Here is a 13047-nt window from a genome sequence, read left to right as displayed (position 1 = left end):
TATGGTCCAGATATGGTTCCCTCTTGTGGCTTTATACCATATCTAGAGTTACACTATTATGACCATTGACATTATATAACAATATATTTGGTCAGTCATTTCAGGTTACCTGGTTATCACTATTTTTATCAGAAGCTCAATCACATATTTTGGCAATGCAAGAAACAATAATCTTATAAAATAAACAGAATACAAGTAATAGAGTTAGCAATATTAATAAGGTCCTAAGTAACTATTTAAGCTAATAAGAACTTTCATCAGGTGCAGCCTCAGGTTGAGTGTCCCAGTCTGTCCTGCTCCAATCACTATCTTTAAGGAAAATTATATATTTGTTTTATATGTAAAGTCGTATATTGGCTTTATACATAAAGTTCACCAATGATGTCTGTATGCACAAGGCAAGTGGTGGGTCATCATGACCCCTTACAGGATTGAGAAAGGAGTTAAATGACTGGTGTCAGAAGAAGACAGTTTGATCTTTATAGTTGCACAGGTGTTTCTGCCACTGGGGAGGTCTGGTTAATGCATAATACAAGGATGGGGGAGGCCTGAGAGGGCAGAGAAAAACTTTATTTTAAAATATTTTTGTCTTGTCTTAAAATATGAATTCCATTTCATCATGAAAGAGTTGCTGTGAGCATGTCTGTGTCTTCAGTTGCTCAGTCGTGTCTGACTCTTTGCAACACTATGGACTGTAGCCTGCCAGGCTCTTCTGTCCATCAAATTCTCCAGGCAAGAATAGTAGAGTGGGCTGCCATTTCCTTCTCCAGAGGATCTTCCTGATTCAGGGATCAAACCCGCATCTCTTGCACCTTCTGAATTGGCAGGCAGATTCTTTACCACCATGGCACCAAAGATACAAGCCATACAAAGGGCTTGAGCATTACAGTGACTTCAATAGTATCCTCCCAAAATTCACACCCATTTGCAAACTCAGAATGCAACCTTATTTGGAAACAGGGTCTTCGCAGATATAATAAAGTCAAAACGAGATTAGAGTGGGCCCTAAATCCAATGACTGGCACCCTCATAAGAAGAGGAGAAAACACATGGAGACCGAGGGAAGAAGGCCATATGAAGACAAAGGTGGAAATGGGAAGTCTGCTGCTACAGATGACGCCACACCCTGAAGTCACCTGAAGCTAGAAAAGGCAAAGAAGCTTTCTTCTCTGGAGGCTTCACAGGAAGAACAACCCCACCAACACTGATTTTAGATTTCCATCCTCCACAACTGCTTAAGGAATACAATTTTTTGTTCTATGGCAGCCATAGAAACTAATACATGTTCATAGTAAAAGTGCTCAATGAAAATCAACTCAGCATCAGGTGGATTTTACCCTTTGTTCTTTCTGGCTACTTACCTTGTAGTCCTTAGATTGGTAACTCAATTTGGCCCTACTTTACCAGTTTTGACACCTTCAGGTCTCTATTTGAGCCATTTAGCCACCTTCCTTATTCTCCAGACCTGGGCTAAGAAGAATCCTGCATATTCTCCTGGCAGCTCAGCCACTGGCTTTGAGAGTCTCCCTTTCCTGATCCAGCCAACCCCACCCATTCATCCATTTCAGCCATGTTAACTCACCTCTTACTCTGAACCTGTCAACATATGAAAAACCATATGTAAAACAGTGGATGCAACAAAGTACCTCTTCTTATAAAATATGCTTTCTGGTGAGAGGAGAGGGAAGAGAGATTAACAAGAAATCAAGTGAATATATAATGTCACATGTGTGTGTGCTAGGTTGCCTCAATAGTGTCTCTTTGTGACTCCATGGACCGCAGCCCACCAGGCTCCTCTGTCCATGGGATTCTCCAGGCCAGAATGCTGGAGTGGGTTGCCATGCCCTCCCCCAGGGGATCTTTCAGAACCAGGGATCAAACCTGCATCTCTTACATCCCCTGTATTGGTAGGTGGGTTCTTTAGTACCAGTGCCATTTGGTAAAGTGAAAGTCACTCAGTTGTGTCCAACTCTTTGTGACTCCATGGGATTCTCCAGGCCAGAATACTGGAGTGGGTAGCCATTCCCTTCTCCAGGGGATCTTCCCAACCCAGGGATCGAACCCAGGTCTCCTGCATTGTAGGCAGATTCTTTACCAACTGAGCCACTAGGGAAGCCCAGACCCCATGTAATTTGTTAGATGTTTTCTAATGCTATGGGGGTGAGGGGGAGGAGGCAGGCTGAGGATGAAGAGCAGAGGCAGGATATACCTCAGTGTGTCTCTCTTACAAGGTGGTATCTTAATAGTGAACTAAACTAAGAAAAGAGGAAAGAAGTTATCCTGCCACGTGGGAGGTCAGGTGAAAGAAGAAGAAATGGAAGTTAAGTCACCTCCAGTCTTGGAAACCATAACTTGGACTTCAGTTTTTGCACTGAATGACAAAAAAAAAAAATCACTGGAGGATTCCAAATAGAGAGAGCATGATCTGTTATATTTTTCCAAAGGATCCCTCTAGCTCTGTTTGAAGAATAGGTTTTAAAAGGGTGACTTGGAAGCAAGATCAGTGATTGTGAAAAGTCCATGCTAAATCTGATTTAGCTAACAATTTTTCACTGTTTCTGCAGGACTATGATAAAAGGCAGGTGGACATGAAAGCACTGATAAAAATTTACTAGAGTCTGCTTTTTTTGTTGTTTTGCAGATAAAGCCAACTGGATTTTTTTTTTTCCCAATGAATGGGGTTTCCAAGAGAAAGAGAGATTATAGAACACTCTTGAGTGTTTTAATGATCTAGGAAAGATTGGAGAAGATGTTGGAAAGTGGAGAAAAGAGATTAATTAAATGTGTGAAATCCAGCATGCTGTGACTATAGAACTGACGAATTTTCTTCCCCTGCAGTTATCACATAATTCTCAGTCAGTGGAATCCAAAGGTCTCAGGTAATGTTAAGATGTCACCTAGTTTATAAAACCTGGGAGGCCCAGCTGTGTCTTACTAAGCACACTGTCTTAAGGATATTTTTAATTTGTTAAAAGTATATTATCATGCAACCATTAACATAACCATAGCAGCAAATATATGACCTGTGCCCCAAACAAAAGCACAGCAGCAACTGGAACATCTGTTGTTTCATGGCATCTACTTCCCACCTGTGGGGTGCAGGAGCTATGTCAAGCCACACTGGCAGACCGTTTGTGATGGAGGTGGACCTCTCAAAACCCACCAACCAGACCCAAGTCTATAAAGACAGCATTTGTGGAAGTGATGGCCAAGGTGTTGAAGCTGAACCATTGTCTTGGATAGCCACCGAATCTTTCATCTGGTACTCTGAAACAATGAGGCTGAGAAACTCACTCTTGTCCAAGGCTGCCAGGTCCTTTTTTCCTGACAATGCAGTCAATCAGAAGAGTGTTAGCAATTAAAAAGTAAAACCCTGCCAACTCTTGTGTGTGCAAGCTGGGGAGGGAAGGTGAGGAAGGGCTATTACAGAGCATGCTTTTTCACACCAACTCCGTCTTCGGGGTCTGATTTTTTCCACCATGAGAAATTCTTCCTGGGAAGCAGGGCTACCAGCGATACAAGGTCCTAGGGGGTAGCCTTTTATGACTCCCTCTGCAAAGAAAGGATAGGGAATGAGAGGGCTGCTTAGAAACATATGTTCTTCAGGGAGTCGTGTGAGCCTTGCTCTAAACTCTGAGCCAACACAGCTGTGAGGGGGCAGAGGTCAAGACTTCACAGAAAGCCAGATGTGGCAGTGAGCACATATTGTTTTACAGACATATGTGTGTATGCATATGCCTGGTGTATAAATATATACATCGGCATGTGTATGTATACACTGGCAACCCCCCCTCCACACTTCTCATCCTTTTAGGTAAACTGAAGGAGGAAGGGAGGATTTCCTGTGAAAACAATATGTAGCCCTGCTCATCTGGTTAATGTGTTTGGCTGGATACGATGTAACCAAATGACAAGAAGGAGTAGGAAGAAAATATAGTGATAAGACCATCTTTAAAAGGACATTCAATCTAACTCAGTTTTAATTCCTGATTATGACTTTCTACTCTATGCCTTCTAATTCAATTCCATTCTGAGGCACTATTTATTTACACTCCTACCTAATATGCGGGATGTAGAAGTGATTGCAAGACCAGTCACTCTTATCCATTTATAAGCAGTGTGACTTTGGGAAAGGCACCTCCCTGATGAGATAACTGAGTGGGAGCATCCCGTATTCTACCCCCTGACACAGCAGAGTCTAAACAGAGATGCCCACAGTGTGCTATGGCAGAGAGAGAAATGGGCTGGAACTCTAGCCCTGAATCTGCACTGTGTTAACTGTGGCCAGTTCATCTCACTCCATTTCTCTCTCGCCAAAGCTATTCCCAGAGAGAGATAGGCTTCTTCAGTGTGAAATGAGATGATCAGATCAGAAAAAGGGTCACAAAACAATAGCCTGTAAAAGAACTGAGTAAGTTCCGTGCTTACCAACAGGGAGTGAGACCCCCTGTGTGAAGGAGGCAGCTACTCTCCACCACGGTCCCCCTGCTCCCTGTGACAATACAGCCTTATCTAATTTTTCAAGCAAGAGTTCTTATATGTTCTTTCACGTTCTGCGTTCTTATATGAGACTGAACAATTCTTCAAATACTGTACAAGATGAACAAAATACATCTGGAAGCCCAAACCTTGCCCATATGCTGCTGGTTTGCAATCTCAGGATTGGATAACTTAAAATGGGTGGGAGTGTATGATACAGCAGTCCCAAGAGTGCCCTCAGAGATTTCCTGCTACTGGTAGAAACTGTGCCCGTGAATCATTCGTCCCTGAACTGGGGCCATCCAAAGGTCATGCACTCTCTAGTCTAAATCTCTTCTAAAGCAGGATTGACCAATTCCAAGTCCAGAGGAACCTCTAAGGTGTCTCCTAGCATTCACAACTCTACAGAAGGCAGCAATGCTGTCTAGAACTTACAAAAGGACATCTCCTGACCTGGCCAGTGAGTCTACTCTCAGGCTCAGGCTCTATGCCCATTTATAAGTACTGAAGGCTTTCATTCTGGAGTTGACATTTGCTTTTACAGGCAAAGCCCAGGAAACTAGAAAGGATTCCGCACCAGTCAGATTACAGAAGGTCTAAAAGTTTTGTGTATCAGTATTGTGGGCTTCCCTGGTAGCTCAGCTGGTAAAGAGTCCACCTGCAATGCAGGAGACCCCAGTTCTATTCCTGGGTCAGGAAGATCCGCTAGAGAAGGGATAGACTACCCACTCCAGTATTCTTGGGCTTCCCTGGTGGCTCAGCTGGTAAAGAATCCTCCTGCAATGTGGAGACCTGGGTTCGATCCCTGGGTTGGGAAGATCCCCTGGAGAAGGGAATAGCTACCCACTCTAGTATTCTGGCCGGGAGAATTCAGGACAGGAGTCGCACACAACTGAGCGACTTTCACTTTCATTGAAAAAAATGAAGAAACAAAATCTATCTACTATGCCTTGTGATTCAATGAGATTTCATGTAACCTAATGCAAAGACGCTACACCTAACACAAGTAAAAGTGAGCAGAACACTGTCACACAGAGAACAACAGGATATGAATATAATTCTGTCTGTGAGGGTGGAAGATACCTCAAAGATAGTATTCAAATCATTTTGATATTAATTGATGTATATTTCACTCGATTCCTTCCTGTTAAACTCCATGCATTTCTGCTTTTATGCACTTAATGTCTAGAGTGAGAAAAAGACATTGCAAAATGAATTATTAAAAATATTAAGTAACAGAATACTGGATTACGGAGAAACATAGTGTTTCGTGGACTATGTCCTGTAGCTTGTAGTAGGGGTTTACCTTAGAACACTCTTTCCACTTCTTTTTCTTAGCTATCTCGTATTCATTACTAAACAGACAAACCTACTATCCAAAGAGAGGAAGGTAGATCCATTTACTGAGAGATGGAGAGACAGACAGTGGATTACAGAAGAGAGAAAGTAGATGAACTGAGAATAGAGAGGCTAGTATGGATGAGATGGAGTGCAATCCTCTAGGACATATGGGCTTTATCTGAAAGTCCATAGGAAGCCACTAAAGGTTTTCCACAGTTTTTAATGTATGATTTGTTCCTTTTACTCTGAGGAGGCTTTCTGCATAGTCCCAGTGGGAGAAGATAGTGGTTTGGTCTAGGATAATTACACCGAGAATGGAAAGACGTGAGTGAATTTGAGAAATATGTAAATCTGCAATTTTTGTATTAATATTAGCATCGAGCAACCTAAAGCATAGCGTGTGTTTTACAATTTGGGTTGATTGATTTTGTGTACTATCATATTCCACATCCTTCCACATTGCCAATATCCAATTTCCCTTTATGGAACATTAGACAAGTTAGTGGATTCTCTGGTTATGGATATTAATTAATATCTAATGGTCTGTTCAAACTATTCTTCTCTAATTAATGACATTTTCTTCCCTTTATTTTTTTACCTTCTTACTAACAATTTACTGCAACTTTGATGTGAAAAATTGAAGTGGGGAGAGTGTCTCCTTTTTGTGTTCAACATCAACAACTTGGGTTCAATATCACAGAGTTTTACAAAGATTTCTGTATTTTAATTTACTTACAGCACTGGCATTTGGGGAAAAGCCTGGAAATAAATTAGAAAACAGACATTTTTCCCCATAGTATCACCCCTCCTCTTCAATGCCTATCTCTCTGTTACAAAGTCATGCTTAGCTTAGTCTTTGCTTAGGATGAATTAATTCCCAAGAAATCTCTCATTTGTTCACAAATACAAGATTTTTGATAAGGCTTCCTCCTATCTATTCACCTCTCATCCTTAGGTGGGTTCACAAGGCAGACTTAAGGAAGTTCCCACTACTCAAGTTTGGGACAGCCAGAAGTTTTCTCTACTTTTTTAAAACACATATACCTGAAAAAAGACATCACATTTATATAATTAGGCTGAGGGATGCATTTTATATTCAGTTTTATGTAATGGGGGAAAAACTGTGAAAAACTTTGAAATGAATCAAGAAATTAGTAAGTATTCTGTCTGAATCAGCTTTCAGATTATCTCAGTCTTTCATTGCCTTCAAGCTATTTCATAATCCTATAAATTTTAGAGAACTGATATGTTTCCATCTTTTGGAAATTATGTTCAGTGGAATGCAACGGATTATTGCCCTATGGATAGTGAGTTGTTTTTCGCGATTATTTGTAATTGTTTTCAGTTTCTTGACGTTTATATATTTTCCTTTGGAGTCATCTTTGAGAAGGTTGCAACATCTTGCTAATGAGTTAATTAAAATCTATGACCCATATTCATTTTATATGTCGTTATTTAACCATTTAAAAAATTAGCCTTTAATACTGGATGTCTGTTTACATCTCTCATTGTTACTATAAGCCTGACTTTGATTTGAACTCCAAATATTTTATATCTGGCTAAAATCTAACAAAACAAAAAAGTATCACATACAGCAAAGAAGAGTTCAAAGTCACTCTGTTTCAATACATTATTGAATTTAGTTTGTTATAAATCTATTTAATATCACACATACCCCTCTTCTCAATCAAATCTCTTCAACAGGAGTTGGTAAAACCTTTCCTGTTAAGAGCAAGGAGTAAATGTTTTCAAGTTTGTTGTCCATGAAATCTATCTTACAGCTACTCGTCTCTGCTTTTGTTGGACAAAATACAAACAAATGAGCAAACACTGACCCAATAAAACTTTATGTACAAAAACAAACAGTGAGCCAAGTTTGGGCTACGCTTTGTCTCAGATATCAAGCTCTTGAATCTTGTTGTTGTTGTTTAGTCGCTAAGTCAAGTCCAACTTTTTACCACCCCATGGACTGCAGCATACTAGGCTTCCTCATCCTTCACTATCTCCTGGAGTTTGTTCAAATTCAAGTCCATTAAGTCAGTGGTATTATCTAATCATCTCATTCTTTGCTGCCCTATTCTTTTGCCTTCAGTCTTTTCAAGCATCAGGATCTTTTCCAAAGAATCTTGAATCTCACACTTGAAAACCATGTAACTATTTCCTCTGCAGTTGGGAAGTCTTAAATGCACTTTGGAGAAAGACAGTGAAACATGTCCAGTTTTACAAACTCCATGAAAGAATGCGATGTTGTAGAAAATGAAAGGAAATGACTATGAGAATTTCTTCCTAAAAGAAATTTTTAAAAAAAGATGCTATTCATTAGTGTAACATAATGAACACTTTTTCTTTCAAACTAAGATGTCCTGTTTCCTTATAACCATGGATTAACAAGATAAAATATAATAAGTTTCTTTTCTTTCATTTATCATAAATATAGTCATTGACCTACACTTGGGAATTTGTGTAACTTATACTAGAGATAGACTATTCATTAGGAAAAGAAGAAGCAAAGTGAACGGGATAAGAAGAAACATACCACAAAATGATACATTTCTGAATAAAAGCATTTCTACTATTATGCCTCAAAAGTATATATTGCTATATATTTCTATGGTTCTTTTTCTGGATATATTTTACTTTAATATGGTTGTGATAATACTGTATATATAATTTTGTCTTTTTTCACTAATAAGTATTTCCCATATCATAAGCTTTTCACTGTGCAACTTCAAATATAATGTTCTCATTAAGGAGGTTATTTACCATTCTGCTATTCTGGGACATTAAAGTTTTTATCCATTTTAATTATAATAATTTGCAATGAATATATTAGCATGAATTTTCATGTTGTCTAAATGTACAGCCTTAGTTGTAGAATTACTGAAACTGAGCAGTTATATAAACTGATCAGTAGAGATAAGTATACATTACAGGATTCTGACTGGGCACAATCAAACAAGAAATAGAATTCTGCCATACAGAAATTTATCTTTTTTTTTTTTTTACAGACTGTAAATGATACACAGACACAGGGGATAAAGTATCAGAAAAATATAAAATGAAGTAAAAGCATTGCTTACTCCTGATCACCAGTCATAACCCAAAGATAATAAGTTTGAACCATTTATTGGATAGCTTTCCAGGAATTTTAATGTTCACAGAAATATATATTCGATATCTTCTTTAACTCTCCCCTCCAAATGATATAGATGCTGTTTTAACGTCTTGATTAAAGCCGTAGAAATAGTTAAGTAATCTTTTTCTGAAAGAAATGAAGGTGATTTCCAACTTTGTGCTATTACAGCAATGAGACTCAACAGAATACAGCTGTACCACTAATTCCTAGAAGTCCAATAGCTTGTTCCAATTTTAAGAGTACTTGAGAAATTGTCTCCCAAGAGATGTTGTACCAAACTAAAGGTATGTAGCCCTCCAGGCCCCTCTGTCTATGGGGATTCTCCAGGCACGAATGTTGGTGTGGGCTGCCATGCTCTCCTTCAGGGGATCCTCCAGGGGATCCTTCCCAACTGCAGGCACATTCTTTACTGTCTGAGCCACCAGGGAAGCCCCATATTCTAAAGGAGAGATCTTAAATCATGTAAACAAAACAATATTTATTGAGTCTCCAATCCGTGCATATTATTTTTTGTTCAAGGAATACAGGGAAGATGATGGCAATGTCCACCAGTTTATTGGTATATCAGGTTAGCAAACTATGACCCACAGGCCAAATCCAGCCTGCTTTTGTGAATAGGGCTGAGACCCATTTAGGACTTATAACCTTCAGAATGTAAAACAATAAATTTTTTTGTGTTTTAAGCTTAGTGTCAATAGCTATAATGCCCATAGGAAACTAAGACAAGGAATGAAGAAAAAATTTTTTTAATGAAGAACTGTTGGTTACTGCTACTCCCTATCATATCAGTTACATATGTGTTAAGGGACTAAATGGCCTTTGCCATTTATGTGTGAGGGAAAATTCTCCCAGCAAGGGACATCACATATTTGATTTTAGCATTCAGTGAACTTGTTTCCCAAGTGGCTCAGTGGTAAAGAATCCAACTGCCAATGCAGGAGACATGGGTTTGATCCCTGGGTCAGGAAGATCACCTGGAGAAGGCAATGGCAATGCTCTCCACTATTCTTGCCTGGGAAATGCTATGGACAGAGAAGCCTGGGGGGCTACAGTCCATGGGACTCAAAAGACTTGGACATGACTTAGCGACTAAACAACAGCAACAATTTTAGCATTGAGTGAACCTGCTTTATCTTCCAAAGAAATCTCTCCAAATTCTTACAAAATGGGTTGGGCTGCTTGCTTTAAAATTCAGACTTCTGCTAGAGAAGAGGACCTCTCTGACACAGTCAACCTCATAATCTGTTGAAGGTTCCAAGAGAGTTTCCAAAGCCAAAGGCATGACCAGGAGAAAAGAGAATGCCCTTTATTACATTGTTATATTGCCCTCTGCTACATTTTAGAATGATGTCATCCCTCTCTGTGAAGTTGGCTCATTTCCTATTCGTAAAGCAAAATGATAAAACCATCTGCGTCCTGGGAACTTGGGACAAGCAAACCTCTGGATCAGCTTTAGTAGGGAAACAGTTCATTAATTTACAAATTGTCTGGTTTTCTTCTGGAAAGAAAGAGAATAAAAAGCAATGGTTCACATCAGAATGCCTGGAATAACTGGTTGAAAACAGAAGATAATCCCCAGCTCTCTCTCTGGCAGTCTCAGCTTGCAGTTGCTACCAACAGAATAAACAGAGACACATCTTCCATTCTGTTCTTGGAAAAATATTTATATGAAGTAACACACCGAAAGCTCTCATGTTTGAGTCCAAAGTCTCAGGCTGAGAAAGACCCTCTCTGATCCTGCCTGTGTACACATATTATATATATAAATATGGGCTTCCCTGGGCTCAGACAGTAGAGCATCCACCTGCAATGTGGAAGACCTGGGTTCAATCCCTGGGTCAGGAAGATCCCTTGGAGAAGGGCATGGCAATCCACTCTAACATTCTTACTTGGAGAATTCCATGGACAGAGGAGCCTGGCAGACTACAGTTCATGGGGTTGCAAAAAGTCGGACACAACTGAACAACTAACACTTTCACATCATATATATATATATATATGTGTATATATTTGTGTGTGTGCGTGTATATATGTGCTATGCTGTGCTTAGTGACTGGATCAAACCCAGGTCTCCTGCATTGCAGGCAGATTCTTTACCAGTTGAGCTACCAGGGAAGGCCATATATGTGTGCACATGTGTCTGTGTGTCTTTCATATGTATTTGCAGGGTCCATCGACTTCACTTAGTGCTTGCCATTTGTCTATTTTGGCTTAAAAAAGATAACTTCGATTATTTTTGCATTCCTCCTATAAAAATGCAAATTTTCCTTGAAGTATACTTTTGGACAAGTCAGGAAAGTGTGGGAACAACAGATAAGCACACAAAAAATCCATTAAGATCTTATCTCTGGACTTCCCTGGTGGTCTAGTGGCTAAGTATCTGCCTTGCATTGCAGAGGACACTAGTTCGATTCCTGGTCCGAGAAGATCCCACATGCCCCATGCCTCAGGTTGACTAACCTGTGCTCCGTAACTACTGAGGTTATGCTCTAGGGCCCACAAACTGCAACTACTGAAGCCCGCATGCCCTAGAGCTGGTACTCTGCAACAAGAGAAGCCGCCTCAGTGAGAAGCCCAAGCACCACTACTTGAGAAAATCCTCCAATCTAGCTCGCTGCAGCTTGAGAATACCCATGTGCAATAAGAAAGGCCCAGTGCAGGCAAAAATAAATAAATAGCTTTTTTATTCCAAAAGTAGAAAATGACCTTTTCTTGCTACACGTGTAGTTTTAGCATAGTTCCTACATATCTGGCTACATTATCACTCCTCTTCTGTATCTGCTCCACTCCTAACACTTGCCTCAACAGCCGCAAAATCCACAACCTTCCATCTGCAGTATCGTCATCGCTGTCTGTTGCCTAGGGCTGAGGTATCTCAAATAAGTATGAGTTCCCTAAGATACTGTCTCAGGATTCTAGTGACCCAACCCTCATAGCTACCTAACTTTTATAATATATGTTTACATTTGAACTGCCCATGAGATAACTGAATAGCTCCTTTATTTAAATTCATTCACAGATTCTATACTTTTGTATTCTCTTCTGTTGCAAGGGTCCTAAATGTATTCTGTTACTGACTTTATACATGTCTCTATAGGTTTTATGTGTGTCTCACCATGTCAAAATAGAAGACTTTTACTACATTTTATTCATCTATCATTTGCACAGCTCAGGGCAGCAAATGATGGGAGAATCAGCTTCTCTTTCTCCTCCAGTTTTGTAACTCATGAGACCATGTCACAGGTCTTAAACATTCAAATGTTTAATATATTAGTTGTGAGGCACGCATATGGTAAATGTGTAGTAAGTGTTTTCTTTGATTATTTTATTATTCTCTATAAATTCTTTACTGTGAGAAGAGGCTAGTCCACATTTCCATATGGCTTCTTTAGTTGGTGTAAGAAATTATTGCCCCAGTTTAGTGGTATAACAGAAACACAGTGGAGGCTCATTTTTTCATCTTATTAACAGTATGTCAGTATTCCTGGTGGGCAGGAACAATAGTAGTCTTCCACAATAATCAAAGACCTACATTTGTTTCGTCTGGAGACTTAGTTGTTAGATAGAGGTTCAGAATGTTCTGCGTTCACTCGGAAAGTGGGGAAGAACAGGTGGAAAATGGATCTCTACTTCTCAATTAACCTGGCCTGAACTTGTGCTTTCGATTATCCATTTTCTGTTCCCTTTCGTTGACAAGAACTAGTCACTTGGAATCACCTAGAAGTAATGAAGATTAGAAAAACTCCAGTCCCTATATGTACAGCCACTTCTTAGCAATAGCTCTAAATATTAAAGGGAAAGCATGGATCTTTGATGATTAACCTGGTTAGGGCATATGCCATAGAATTCAACTTAAAATTGATATAAGCATGTGTGTGCATATGCACATAAACACACATCTCACATAGGATCTTTTATACATTTGTCAACCTCACGTCACTACAGCAAAAAGCAATGTGTTTTATTTTACAAGCAACATATAAATCCTTGAAGCTCATCCAAATATATAATTATCTGATAAACCCTTTTCCTCAACTCAGGATACAAAATATGTCCACATCTGTTGTACATTCAATTATTGGCCTTGATTC

This window comes from Capra hircus, chromosome 14 (genome assembly GCF_001704415.2).
Source record: "Capra hircus breed San Clemente chromosome 14, ASM170441v1, whole genome shotgun sequence".
NCBI classification, from domain to species: Eukaryota; Metazoa; Chordata; class Mammalia; order Artiodactyla; family Bovidae; genus Capra; species Capra hircus.
Note: the sequence above shows the minus strand (reverse complement) of the source record.